Source organism: Petaurus breviceps, unplaced genomic scaffold (assembly GCF_028583685.1).
Source record: "Petaurus breviceps papuanus isolate PSGF00001 unplaced genomic scaffold, PetGlider_PUasm1.0 688, whole genome shotgun sequence".
Lineage (NCBI taxonomy): Eukaryota > Metazoa > Chordata > Mammalia > Diprotodontia > Petauridae > Petaurus > Petaurus breviceps.
In genome coordinates, this window is record NW_027186457.1 from 15,747,570 (window position 1) to 15,761,557 (window position 13,988).

Consider the following 13,988-nt stretch of genomic DNA (forward strand, 5'->3'; position numbering starts at 1 on the left):
ACCTAGGTCACACAGAGTCAGGGTTCACATTTTGATTCTCTGACTCTAAAATCATTATAGTTTCAGCATATTATAAGCATTGCTTTTACATAGCCCCCTTTAAAGCCCCAACAAAATTTACTGGTTTCCTCAGATGAAGAAAAGTGAAATGTGGAAATACTTATTTGAATAAGGCACATTTGGCTTTTTCCCTGACTCAAGGCTCATCAAGACTTGGGGCACCTTTATGATTAACCTCTCTATTTGAGCTTGAGGGTCACTTTGTGCTGGGCCTTTAAAAGCTAAACAAAGCATTTGACAATAACATTTAACAGTTAATCATTGAGGAATGCTTCTTTTTGACCTGATTTAGCCTTAAAGATCAATCAATCAAATATTTATTAAATACCATCTACTATATGTCAGGCACTGTTCTAGGGGAAAGGGATAAAAATACAAAGGATAGAACAATCCTTACTGAAAGGAGTTTACATTCTAAGGAATGAGACAGAAACGACTTAAAAAAGGGGCAGTTTCCATACATCTGTCTTGAATACAGCCTGAAATAGTGTTTCAACTTCAGGTTAGGACTGATTTATAGACTATCCGAAGTAGGGCCATTCTTTTCTCTTTCCTGGGAGGGAGGCAAGTACATTTTAAAGGCCTGATCTATATTTCCTCTTTAACTATGTTTACTTAATACATAAATATGAGGTAATAAAAACAAAATAATTCAATAGAAGATAGTTTGAGAGGAAGGGCACTAGCAGTTGGGGAATTAGGAAAGGTTTCAGGCAAAAGATGGTACCCGAACTATGTTTTAAAAGAGAAGGACTCTATGAGGTAGAAGAAAGGAGAGAGTACATTCCAGATATGGGGATGGCCATACAAAGGCCATAGATGGGAGGTAGAGTATGTGAATGAGGGGCAGAGAGCAGGTCAATTTGATTAGATTGCAGAGTGTAGGAAGAGGAGTCATGTCCAATAAGGATGGTGTAGCAGCAAGCACCCCAAGCGTCCTCAGGGTTTGCAGCTACCACAGGTTCTTGGATCTGCTTTGTTAAAGGAAAGCAACTCAAAATGGGTTAACAAGCTTACTTTAATCAGTCAGACATATATCATTTACCTTGTTCAGGAGAAAAGGTCAGCACCCTGAACCTCAAAGTATACAGGCATAATTATCAAGACAGAAACATCAAGTAGACAGATTTCCAAACTGTCCAACCATTACATCCATACCCAGTCAACATCTGGGTTTCCACATTCTGGGTTTTTCAAAGCCGGGGGACTCTCAACAACGGCTTCCCAGAATTCAGATCAAATCACAGAACACTTCTCAAAGTGAGTCCCAAAACAAAGCTACACATCAGGGCTTATATAGCCTTCTCCTGGCTCAGAGAATGTAACAACCTTATTGACCCACTGGCCAATCAAGAAGTATCTACTGAAAAACAAGCCTCCCTCCCCAGGCTTCTGGTGCACTTTAGCCTAGGGGCAGGGAAGATCTTTAAAATTTACATTCACATTACAGATGGACAGGTTGGGGTCTGATTGTGTAGGATTTTAAATGATAAACAGAAGAGTGTATGTTTTTTTCCAGATGTGAAAAGAAGTCACCAGAATTGGTTGAGTAGGGGGTCATTTAGTCAGGTTTGAACTTACAGAGAGTCACTTGGACAAATGTAGAAGAAACCTAGTTATTTTGGTAATCAAAGGGACTAGCAATATTCTAAGAGAAACATGACCCTGCATGCTAGTAATTGTTGCTAGCAAATTTATACCTAAATTAGGAAAGTTCATTATATGACAGAATATGCCTTTGCTACTTATTACCAGTGTGAACATGGAATGGTCTCTCAACCCTGCTTGGCCTCAGTGTCCTCAGCTATAAAATGAAGGGGCTACAGTTGATGACTTCTAATATCCTTCCTGACTTTAAATATAATATCTAGGTTGATCAATGACTTGGGAATAAGTTGCTTTTTTGCACTTTAGAACTGTTTGAAAAGTGTTCAATTCAAATTCTTTAGATTAAGTCCCCAGACCCACAGCAAGTTACAGAGGCTCACAAAACAACATCAAATAGTGGAAAAAGTGGGGCTAGGGGACATCTGGGTTTAATTCTTGTCTATATGTGCCTCAGTTTCCCCATATGCAAAATAAGGAAAATGCCACTTTATTACTTATCTCACAGATTTGTTGTGAGGAAAGTGATTTTTAAAGGGAACTAGATACTTCAATGAGGGATGCCATTGTAACAGAGGAAGGAAAGAATACTGAGTCTAAAGTCAGATGAACTAATTTCAAATCCTCTATCTGGCACTTACCTGTTCCACCATTGGCAAACCACTCAGACTCCATATCCCTCAGTTTCCTCATCTATAGCATGAGGAAATCAATACAATTGTCTTCTGAAGTCCCTTCTACCTCTGGACAATTAACCTTTGATTTTCCAAATAGGGAAAATGGACATTTTGCTTAGATGCTTTGAGATCCTGAGATAACTTTATATTTTATTATGAATACATAATTGACCAATTATTTTGGTGTACATGATACATAAATTTAACCTCCTCATTTTACTGGAATTAGAAAGTAAGCACTCTGAGGGCCAGGATAACTCTCTTTTTATCTTTGTGACCTCAGCCACTTGTGTGGTGCTTGGTACATAGTTAGGTCCTACTGACCTTAATTGAATTAGAATGCAATTCAACGGTATATCCAGAGAAATAATGTCGATGAACACTCAACCAGAAGAAAACATTGCACTTTATCAATAATAGGACCACCTAACATAACTACAAATGAATTCAGAAAATCCCTGGCTTGCTAAGTTGTCTTTCCCCTCCCCCCCATCTATGTTTCCTTAATTGAAACTTGCTTTAGTGAATAAATCCTGCTGTTTTATAGACCTTGGAATGCAATGGCTTTGTTTCTTTTATAAATGATTAATCAACTGGCTTCTTCAATTTAAGAGAAATGCCTTTCACTTTTTTTTTTTGAATGTTAAAGTCTGACCTTGAGAACCAAATAGACAAGAACAACAAAGTGATTTCCAAAGGTAATACCTGCAGTGTCTACAGATGTAAAGCTGGTGTTACTTCCTAAATCACAAATCTTGGACTGTTGTTGGGGGAGGCTAAGGTGAGGGGGAAGGGTCTAGTATAAGAAGTCTGAAAGTGAAAGGAGAGAAACCTTTTAGAAAAGATCCAGGAATTGCTGCCCTTGAATTATGTCCCAAGGGACCAGCCCCTCAAGTCTTTCCCCCACACATTCTGCTAAAGAGTCATCAAAGTCAGTCCATTGTCCTTGTGGACTCAAGAGCCAGGTTGTTTGGGTGCCATCTGCCAAGTGACAGATGTCTACGCAGGGGCAGCGCTGGCCAGGCTCATGTTTTGTTTATAAGGCCACCTCTCTGCAAAGAATTCCTCTTTCTATTTGTCTTGAATACAGCCTAAAAGAGTGTTTCAGCTTCAGTTTAGGACTGATTTATAGATTATCCGAAGTAGGGCCGTTCTTTTCTCTTTCCTGGGAGGGAGGCAAATACTTTCTAAAGGCTCCATCTATTTTTCCTCCTTAACGCTGTTTACTTAATGCAAATAAAAAGTGTACAACAATGGGGATTTTTTTTAAAAAGTCAGTTCATCATGAAGATCACTAGAGTTTACAGTCTAAAACCATTTACAGCACCTGAAACATCTGTTTTCTCCTTTCATTCCTGAAATTCACACTAGACCTGAGGCCGGGTTTCCATGACAGCAGGAGTTGTTGTCAAAGTTATTTCTACCACAAACAGACTTTGCCATTCTCATGCCTGTAGTGCGAGAGCCTGCTAGTTTTAAGCCTTATCTTGAGCTTTTCTTCTCTTTTTCTTTGATCTTCTGCCAGGGAATCTTAAAAAAGGCAAAATGAATTCGGAGGTGTTGAGCCATTTCAACTTTGGAGTTCTAAGCCAAAAAAAAAAAAGTAAAAAGAACGTGAAAAAGAGATAAAGAGGAAGAAAGAAAGAAAGAAAGAAAGAAAGAAAGAAAGAAAGAAAGAAAGAAAGAAAGAAAGAAAGAAAGAAAGAAAGAAAGAAAGAAAGAAAGAAAGAAAGAGAAAGAAAGAAAGAAAAACAGACAGAAAGAAAGTAAAAGAGTAGGTATGGCTGTGAAGGACTTTTTCACTGTTGTCACCCATTCCTAGAATGCTCTCCTTCCTTATTCCTTGTCTCTGGAAAACCTCCTGGCTTTCCTGGCTGCCTCAAAATCCTACCTTCTATAGAAAGCCTTTCCCAGACCTCCTATCCTGACCCCTGGCACTAGTGTTTTCCATCTTCTATACAGACATACACACATAGCAAATATATATATATATATATACACACACATATACACTTACATATATACACACATAATACATATATGCATACATACATACACACATGCATATATCTATATATACTGTATAATCTTATATTTATATAAACATATAATTGATCGCATGTTATTTCCTCCATTAGAAAAGGAGCTCTCTGAGGGCAGAGAAGATGTTTTGACATTTCTTTGTGTCCCCACCACTTAGCATGTTGTCTGGAATATACTAAGTACTTATTAAATGTTTGCTAGTAAATGTAGGCAAAAGACTACAATCTCTGTGACAAGATCTTTTCCAGTTTTGACCATATTATTGTCACAAGCACATCTTTGTCAGGATCATTTTCAAGACCAGAGTTAGAACTGAAGGCAGAATACTGTTCAAGCTAGACAGCATTTTTGTAAAATGAGATTATGAAAAAAAATAGGCAGCTTTAAACAGGTTGATGGATCCAAGGCTAAGGTTTCAAAGATCTAAGACTTAAAGCCTGTATGTTCAACTTTCTGGAAACTTCTTGATTTGTACAAGGTCTGCCCCCCTACCCCCCTCTAACAAATCCAAATGGCAAAAGAATAAATTAATATGTGGAATGTGGCAGAAATTTTATTCAAATAGAAAAAAAAAATTGCAAGCAGGTTTTTAAGTCTTTACCATAGAAGTTCTTCATGGGAGTGGCACGAGGTGTTAACAAAAAAAGAAGCACTTAGAACACTTACTCCTTTAGAAGAAAGCCTTAAAATTCCATTTATAGCTTCACCATCCGTCCTGGATCAGCTCCCATGTGATTGCTTATTGTCAGAGGGGAGAGAAGAGTAAGATCTGGTCTGGGCAGCCATTCCTAAGGTGGTGGGGCCCAAGCAAAGGGAACCCACAGCCTTCACCTGAGCCATGCCCTGTGTGTGAGGAGGGTGCCATCTACTGCCTTCAGACAGGTGTAATTAATGGTATAAAAGAACTTTGAGGTGACATCATTATTCTCCTAAGGACTTTAGATGGGGAAGTGGCAGACTTTATGGGTCATCTGCTCCAACTTTCTCATCTTACAGATGAGGTAAACAAGGCCTAAAGAAGTGAAACAATTTGCCCAAAGTTATGTATGCAGTAAACTAGGATTGAATTCTCTATTATCACCCCCCCATTCCTTTGTATCCCTCAGATTCTTTTTTAAATTTTATTTTATGGAACAGCACAAGCATTTCCTTGCCACAAATGTGGATTTGGGTCTTCACCTGTCATGAAAGAATAAGAGGCCTTTAGAAAGGGGTCCAAAACTGAGGAACTGATTAGAAGTATGGAAAGAGGAACTAATGAGGAATAATAATAGGAAATCAGAATTATACTTCTTAGTTTAGACAAGGGGAAGGAAAGGGGAGAAGTTGATAAAGTATATTTCTCCTATGCAGAGAAGAATTCATTCATTATCTCTTCTGGAAACACAATAAGAAGAAAGACTTTTAAGCCGAATATTAAGACACTCAAGTTTTAACCAGATAACTCAGCATGATTTGGAGATGATTCTGGGGTCTCAAATGCAACTCCAGGAGGAAAGCCAAGCTCTGGTAATCCTATCAATGTAGAATGCTTCAGGTTATAGGCAGGGTGACAAAGTATATGTCTATTGTGGAGGACAGGCCTTGCTGTACTGGAGGAGGCTCGAAACCCATTTGGCTTGTACAGTGATGGTGTTCTTTTGGACCTAGTGTCCTTCTGGGGTTTTCTGTCAACTCACAGAAGAGTTGTGATATGGGATTGTCTTCCTTGAGCCTCCTTGGTTGGTACTAATCTTCTCTCCTAGGATGTTCCACAGCACTTTTTCTTGTGGTTCTAATGCACTTATTGCTACATATTATATCTTTATCATCAACATATTATACATTGTTTTCATCATGAAATATGATATATTCATCAAGCCATCTTTTCCACCTAATAGAATTAAAGTCACTTTTTACCCTCAACAATATTCACAGTGTTTTATACACAATGCATTTTATACACACACACACACACATACACACACTCTTGGCGGGGCAGGAGGTATATATTGATTTAGGTCTGTGATTTCCCTATATAGGGAACCCTGGCGGGGGGGAAACTTAATCTACTAGGGAAGATCAGCAATAGTCTTCTTTTTTTGCCTTTTTTTTCTTTTGGAGAAGGGAAGGTAAGTGACTTGCCCGAGGTCACATGACTAGGTTTTGTGTGTGTGTGTGTGTGCACGTGCACACGCGTGTGTGTGTGTTAAGTGTCTGACCCTGGATATAAACTCAGTTCCTCCTGACTCCAGGGCCAGTGCTTTATTCACTGCACCACCTAGCTGCCCCCTTTTGTTCATTTTTTCTTTCATTTATTTATTTACTTATCTATCTATGTATCTATCATCTATCTATCTATCTATCTATCTATCTATCTATCTATCTATCTATCTATCTATCTATCTATCTATGTATCTATCATCTATCTATCTATCTATCTATCTATCTATCTATCTATCTATCTATCTATCTATCTATCCATTCATCTATCCATCCATCTATTTGTCTGTCTCTTTATTTCTGGAGACCTTATTTCTTTATCTATCCCAGGCTAGAAGTTCAGTGGCCACTCATGGTTAAACCCCAACAGTCACCATTATGGAAAATTAGTTGCTTTTTTTTGGGGGGGGTTACTTTGGCCAGCTCACCTCTCCTTAGGTAAATGGGTGGACCTCTTTTCCGATAGCTCACCGTATTCGTGCCAGACTTTGACATTATTTTAATAGAGTTTAGACCTCCAAAATCAAGTTATCCACCTTTCCCAGGATCAGGGATTACAGGTATGCACCATGCCTATAATGTCTGGTACCCTTCACTCCCCCCCCCCTTCCCCAGTAGCTCCCTATTGTCTCCAGGATCAAATACAAAATCATCTTCTGGACATTCAAAACCCTTTATAACATAGCTCTCCTTTATCTTTCCAGTCTACTTACACATTCTTAACATACACACTCTTTTATTTTCTGACACTGGCCTCCTTTCTGTTCCATGAATATATCACTCCCTTGGCTCTGGGCATTTCCTATGGATATCCCTCATGCCTGGAATGCTCTCCCTCCTCATCTCCACCTACTGGCCTCTCTGACTTCCTTCAAGCTCCAACTAAAATCCCATCTTTGATAAGATAAGCCTTTTCCATCCCCTCTTTTCCTATTTGTCTTGCATTTTTTTGTACATTCTGCTTGCTGGTTGTCTCCCCCATTTGATAGTGAACTCCTTGAGGGCAGGGACTGTATTTCGCCTCATTTTAAAAACCTCATCACTTAGCACAGTGCCTGGAGTGAACATAGCAGGTGTTAAATGCTTGTTGACTGACTAACATAATAAATATTAATAAAATCATGTATTAGAACAGTAAGAGACCTTAGATATCATCTTGTTCAACTATTTCATTTTAACGTCAAGGAAACTGAGTCTCAGAGGTGTTTAGTGACTTGTCCAAGATCCCACAGAAAGTAAGAGGAAATTTTAAAAAATTCATTTCATTTACCCCAAATCCAGTGTAATTTCTATTGTGCCACACTGAATTTGTGTTGTACATATGCCAGCTATCATAGGGGTCATATACCAGGTGTGGGAATATCTTGTGGGCTCTTGAAGGCACTAGGTGCTACCTAAAGTCAGATATGATTCTTTCAAACAAAAAAATCAAAACAACTTTATTTAGCATAGAAAGATATGGAAGCCAAGTCTTTTTTTGTTTGTTTAATTTGTTTATTTTTAGTTTTCAACATTCATTTCCACAAGATTTCGAGTTTCAAATTTTTCCCCATCTTTCCCCTACCCTACCCCAAAATAGCAATCCTATTGAATATTCCTTCCCCTATCTGCTCTCTCTTATATCCTCCCACATACCCCCTCTGATTTTCTAGTAGGGCAAGATGGATTTCTATACCCCAGTGCCTATGTATCTTATTTCCCAGTTGCATGTAAAATGAATACACACACACATATATAAATATTTGATTTTAAAACTCTGATTTCCAGATTCTTTCCCTTCTTCCCTCATCACCCACCTATACCAGGAGGAAAAGCTATTAAATATAGATTACATATGAGTAGTTATGCAAAACATTTCCATAGTAGATATATTGTGAAAGAATGACTATATTTTCCTCCATCCTATCCCCCCCCCACTTATTTTATTTTCTACTTTGATCCTCTCCCTTTTCTTTTCTTTTTTTTAAGCAATTGGGGTTAAGTAATTTGCTCAAGGTTACAAGGCCAGTTATTTCTGGGTGTGGTGCTAAGTATCTGAGCCCAGATTCGATCCCACAGGTCATCCTGACACTGGGGTCGGTGTTCTTACTCGCTGAACCACCTGGCAGCCCCAACCCTGTCCCTTTTCAAAAGTGTGTGCTTTTAAGTACCCTCCCCCCAATATGCCCTCCCTTCTGTCTAAATGAGATATTTCACATTGCCTTTTATTTCTATTCTCTCCTTAAGCCAAATTCAACAAGAGTAAGGTTGACTCATTCCCTTTCACCTTCCTGTTCTTCCCCTCCATTGTAACAGTTTTCTCTTGCTTCTTTTATATGAGATAATTCTATCTTTAGATAGATATTCTATCTCTCCCTATCTCCTCCACTTATATTCCTCTCTCACCACTTAATTTTACTTTTTAGATATCATCCCTTCCTATTCAACTGATCCTATGCCCTCTGTCTATGTACATGTATATGTATACATGTCTATGTATACTTGTACACATATGTATCACATATACTCACATATGTATTGATGCACACATATACCCTCCTACATAAAAATATATATGTATGTATATGTATATAAATATATGTGTGTGTATTCCCTCCAACTATCCTCATACTGAGTGAGAACAGTCTTATGAGTTACAATTATCATTTTTCCATGTAGGAATATAAATAGTTAAATTTTAATAAGTTCCTTGTGTTTTTTCCCTTTTACCTCCTCATGCTTCTCTTGCTTCTTGTATTTGAAAGTCAGATTTTCTATTCAACTCTGATTTTTTCATCAAGAATGCTCAGAAGTCCTCTATTTCATTGAAGGACCATATTTTCCCCTGAAACAATATACTCAGTTTTGCTGGGTAGGTGACTCTTGGTTTTAATCCCAGCTCCTTTGACCTCTAGAATATTATATTACAAGCAATTTGATCCCTTAATATAGAAGTTGCTAGATCCTGTGTTTTCCATAATACTCAATTTTTTTCTTCCTGGCTGCTTGTAAGATTTTCTTCTTGATCTGGGAACTCTGGAATTTGGCTGTAATGTTCCTAGGATCTTTCTTTTTGGAATCTTTTTTAGGAGGTAATCAGTGAATTCTTTCAATTTCTATTTTGCCCTTTGGTTCTAAAATATCAGGGCAATTTTTCTTGAGAATTTCTTGAAGGATGATTTCTAGGTTCTTCTTTTAATCATGGTTTTCAAATAGTCCAATAATTTTTAAATTATCTCTCCTGGACCTTATTTCCAGGTCAGTGATTTTTACAATGAAATATTTTACATTGCCTTCTATTTTTTCTTATGTTTGGATCTGATTTTATATTATCTTGATTCCTCATAAAGTAATTAGCTTCCATTTGCTCCAATCTAATTCTGAAGGGATGATTCTCTTCAGTGAGTTTTTGAAATTTCTTTTCCAACTGGCAAATTGAGCTTTTCAAAACATTCTTCTCCTCATTGGTTTTTTGGGCCTCTTTTTGCCATTTGAGTTAGTCTATTTTTAAGGTGTTATTTTCTTCATTTAAGTTGTTGACTCTCTTTATATGATTTTCTTGCATCATTCTCATTTCTCTTCCCAATTTTTCCTCCACTTCTCTTACTTGATTTTCAAATTCTTCTTGAGCTCCTTCATGTCCTGTAACCACTTCATATTTTTCTTGGAAGCTTTTCATGCAGGTGTTCTAAATTTTTTGTCTCCCTCCCATTCCATGTTTTGATCCTTTTTGTCCCCCAAAAGGGATTCAATGGTCTGTTTGTGCTTCCTCTGCTTGTTCATATTGCCAGTAAATTACTTGACATTTGAGCTCTTTACCATGATAGAACTCTACTTCCAGAGAGGAGAGCTTTTTCCCAAATCACTGGGGTTTTCACAAATGTTGTCAGAGGTCTGAGGAGGGTACCACTCTACAGATACCACACTGGCAAACTGGCATTTCTTACTCCAGGACCACCACCCAAGAAAGCGACCCAGATGCTAGCAGGTCAAAACAAGAGGGTTCACCCTCTGAATGGTCACTTGGTCCCCCTATGGTCTATAAGCCAGGAACTCCTGAGGCAGCAGCCACAGAGCAGATGTTGAAGCTACAGTGCCTCCAGCCACCTCTTACCTTGGGGCAGGAGCTGGATCATGCCCTTCCTTTCCAACAGAGTTCCAGAGTGACCTTTTACTTTCTTTTTAGAGTTTATGGGTTGAAAAGTCTGGAAATTGCCACAGCTACTGGTGATTCACCCTCCTGAAATCTGTTCTAACCCCCGCTGGTTGGGGCTGCCCTGGGGCCAAAATCAGAGGGCTCATAGGACTGTGCTTTTTTTCCCAGCATTCTGAGATTAACCCTTCCTGTCAGTCTGCCAGGCTGCCTTCAGTGGGAGATTTGTTTCTGTCACTTTGTGGGTACTGTAGCTCTAAAAGTTGTTTAGAGTCATATTTTATAGGTATTTGAGGTGGTTTTGGAGGGAGGTCATGGAATTTCCTGCTTCTACTCTGCCATATTGGCTCTGCTCCCTGGAAGCCAGGTTTTTCAGAGTTCCATAGCTTTTAAATATAGCATTTCTGTGGTGATGGTCACCATAATTAAAACAACAGAAACCCTTCTGTGAAGCTGAAATACATAAACCCAAAACATTGTATAAATGATATTGTAACTCTTAGGAAATTATCAAAGCAAGAATGGAGTGGAGCTGTATGGTGACTTATGGGGAGAGCCAATACAAGACTGGCAAATTGAATTTCACTGCTCTCCATCCTTCTTTTGACCTTTAGGTATATGTGGGGTTAAATACTTATGTCTTGGCACTGATGATACTGTTTTCCTATCTCCTTTTTTATTTTTTATAAGCAATCAGGGTTAAGTAACTTGCTTAAGGTAACACGGCCAGTTATTTCTGGGTGTGATGCTAAGTATCTGAGCCTGGATTCGATCCCCAAGTCATCCCGACACTGGGGCCAGTGCTCTTACTCACTGAGCTACCTGGCCACCCCTAAACAATTGGGGTTAAGTAACTTGCTCAAGATTACATGGCCAGGTGTTTCTGGGTGGATGCTAAGTGTCTGAGCTTGGATTCGATCCCCAGGTCATCTTAATCCTGGGGCCGGTGCTCTGTGCTACCTGGCCACCCCTTCCTATCTCCTTCTTGTCTCTTGCCTCTTCTCATAGCTAGATGTCCAGCTTAGGAAGTATTACCAGGTGGGTAAGTGACTTACCCCATTTCTTGACCTAAATGCTGCCCTTATAACCTGCAGGAAAATAAAGTTCCCAAAAGTGAGCAATTTATCTGCTATATATTAGCAGGAAACATAGGACAACCTAACATTTAAGGCATGTGGATCTGCAAAATTATGGGGTGAAATGAATTACTTGTACTGGGTTCTATAATTGGTGTCTTTTAATTTGAAAAGCACAATTTCACAATTTTAGAAATATTTAGGATGAAAATATGATTTCAGGCTAGTTTGCAAATAGAAATACTGCAGAATAAATGCTGATATTGATATTGTCCTCATGTTTAACATACATAATCCCAATTGACATTGCATAACTACCTCTAGCACTCAATAATAAAAGTTAGTTTTTGTATGGTGCCTTCAAGTTTGCAAAGCATTTAACTTGTACTTAATCTAATTTGATCTGCACAACAGTTCTATTAACTTGTTCTATTACTATACCTATTTTTAAGTATGAGGAAACTGATACAGAAGCAGGTAAAATAAATTGTCCAGGGTCACACAGTTATGAAGTGTCTGAGGTAGGATTTGAACTCAGATTTTTCTGGATATAAGTCCAGCATTTTATTGTTACCATAATCAAACCACTTAATCCTCTGAGCCTCAGTTTCCTTATCTTTAAAATGGAGATATTTATAGTATACACCTCACAGAGTTGGGAGACTCATATTAGAGAAGATTTAAATTTCTTTGCTGTTCATGTTGACCAGTATTATATAAAGGTCAGTGCTAAATTAGGAGTTAAGACTTTGGTTCAATGCTCTCTCAGACATAAATTGTGTGACTGTGAACACATCATTTAAATGCTCTGAGACTCAGATTCCTCATCTGTAAAGTGGACTATAGCAATAGATTCATTGTTAGAGTATTGCTGTATCAGATTGGTAGGCAGGTAGGAATCACATTGGAGAGAATTCTGGGACTGGAAATTGGATTTAAAGCATTTTGTAAAACATAAAAAAGCCATATAATTACTAACTAATATTGCTAATATTAACAGTTGTTAATATATTAATAACAACCCTGAGAGTCAAGCACAAGAGGTATTTATAGTTTCTAAATGGCAAATGAAGAAGCTTAAGCATAGAGGGCTAAATTACCTCGCCTAGAGTCACACAGTTCGTCAATATCCAAGGTAAGAGTCTGGCTTTTGGATGAGAACTAGATCCATTATTCCATGTTGCCCCTAGACATAAAAGACAGGGAGAAATTTGCAAAAGTCTTATTCTATAGAAAAATTAAAGTGAAATTCCTGATGGTATCAAGCCTATGCAGAGAAAACTGACAAACATGTGGTTAAGGAATATTATGAAACCTTTATCCTTAGACTATAAAATATTTGAGCAGGAGGTGATTTTAGAGATTACCTCCTTCCACCCATACACACACATGTATATATGTATACATATATGTATACACACAAACATGAATATATACACATATAAATACATGTATATATGATGTATATTTATATATCTGTGTCTATGACTATGTCTGACTATATATATATGTGTGTGTGTGTGTGTGTGTGTGTGTGTGTGTGTGTGTGTGTGTGTTTGAGTGTATATAGTTAAAGAAGCAGACAAAGAAGAGTTAAGTCAGTTGGATTAGTAAACCCAGCTTCTAATGTTTCCTAGCTATAATTCTAAAACCTTAAGAGTAGGCTGTATAATGTTAAAAATGTCAGTATAGTAAACAAGAATTTAGTATATGACACTTTTATTAACCATTAAGATATTATTGTAATCAATCCTTTATACTTTGGGTTTTAACTTTAAACATGAACTGAAACCATAAATATTGGAATGTCTCTAATGTTTGCTGTTCCAGAGGTAAACATTTCATGGCCAGTCTAGATATATGATATTTGCAAGCAACCTTCCCAATAGCTTTCAGTAACCCAAACATCATTTGGAGTTTATTTGTGAGCAATTCCCATGGCATTTTGGTATCTGATGAGATTAGCTTTTTAGGAAGTCATCTTTAGAATTGAGTGAATTATTTTTTCAACCTTGATTCTAGTAATTGCTGCCTGGATAGGTAAATCATGTGAGAACTTTCACTTGTAATGTTGCCAGGGAGACTGAGGAGGGGGAAGAGAGAAGGGAGGCAGTGTAAGGAGAGAGACACAGAGAGACACAGAGACAGAGACAGAGACAGAGAGAGACAGACAGAGAGAGAGAGACAGAGAGA

At 37.9% G+C, this 13,988-nt stretch overlaps 2 long non-coding RNA genes across 3 annotated transcripts in view; one reads left to right on the top strand and one right to left on the bottom strand.

Moving 5' to 3' along the window:
* LOC138174268 (uncharacterized) overlaps window positions 1–13,988 on the top strand; it is a 183,476-nt gene that overhangs the window by 100,396 nt on the left and 69,092 nt on the right. The gene's annotated exons all lie outside the window — the stretch shown is intronic.
* Window positions 1,061–5,205, bottom strand: LOC138174392 (uncharacterized). The gene is made up of 2 exons (XR_011171698.1): window positions 5,052–5,205; window positions 1,061–3,926 (listed from the first exon to the last, which is right to left on the bottom strand). It is a non-coding gene; the product is annotated as an uncharacterized lncRNA (long non-coding RNA).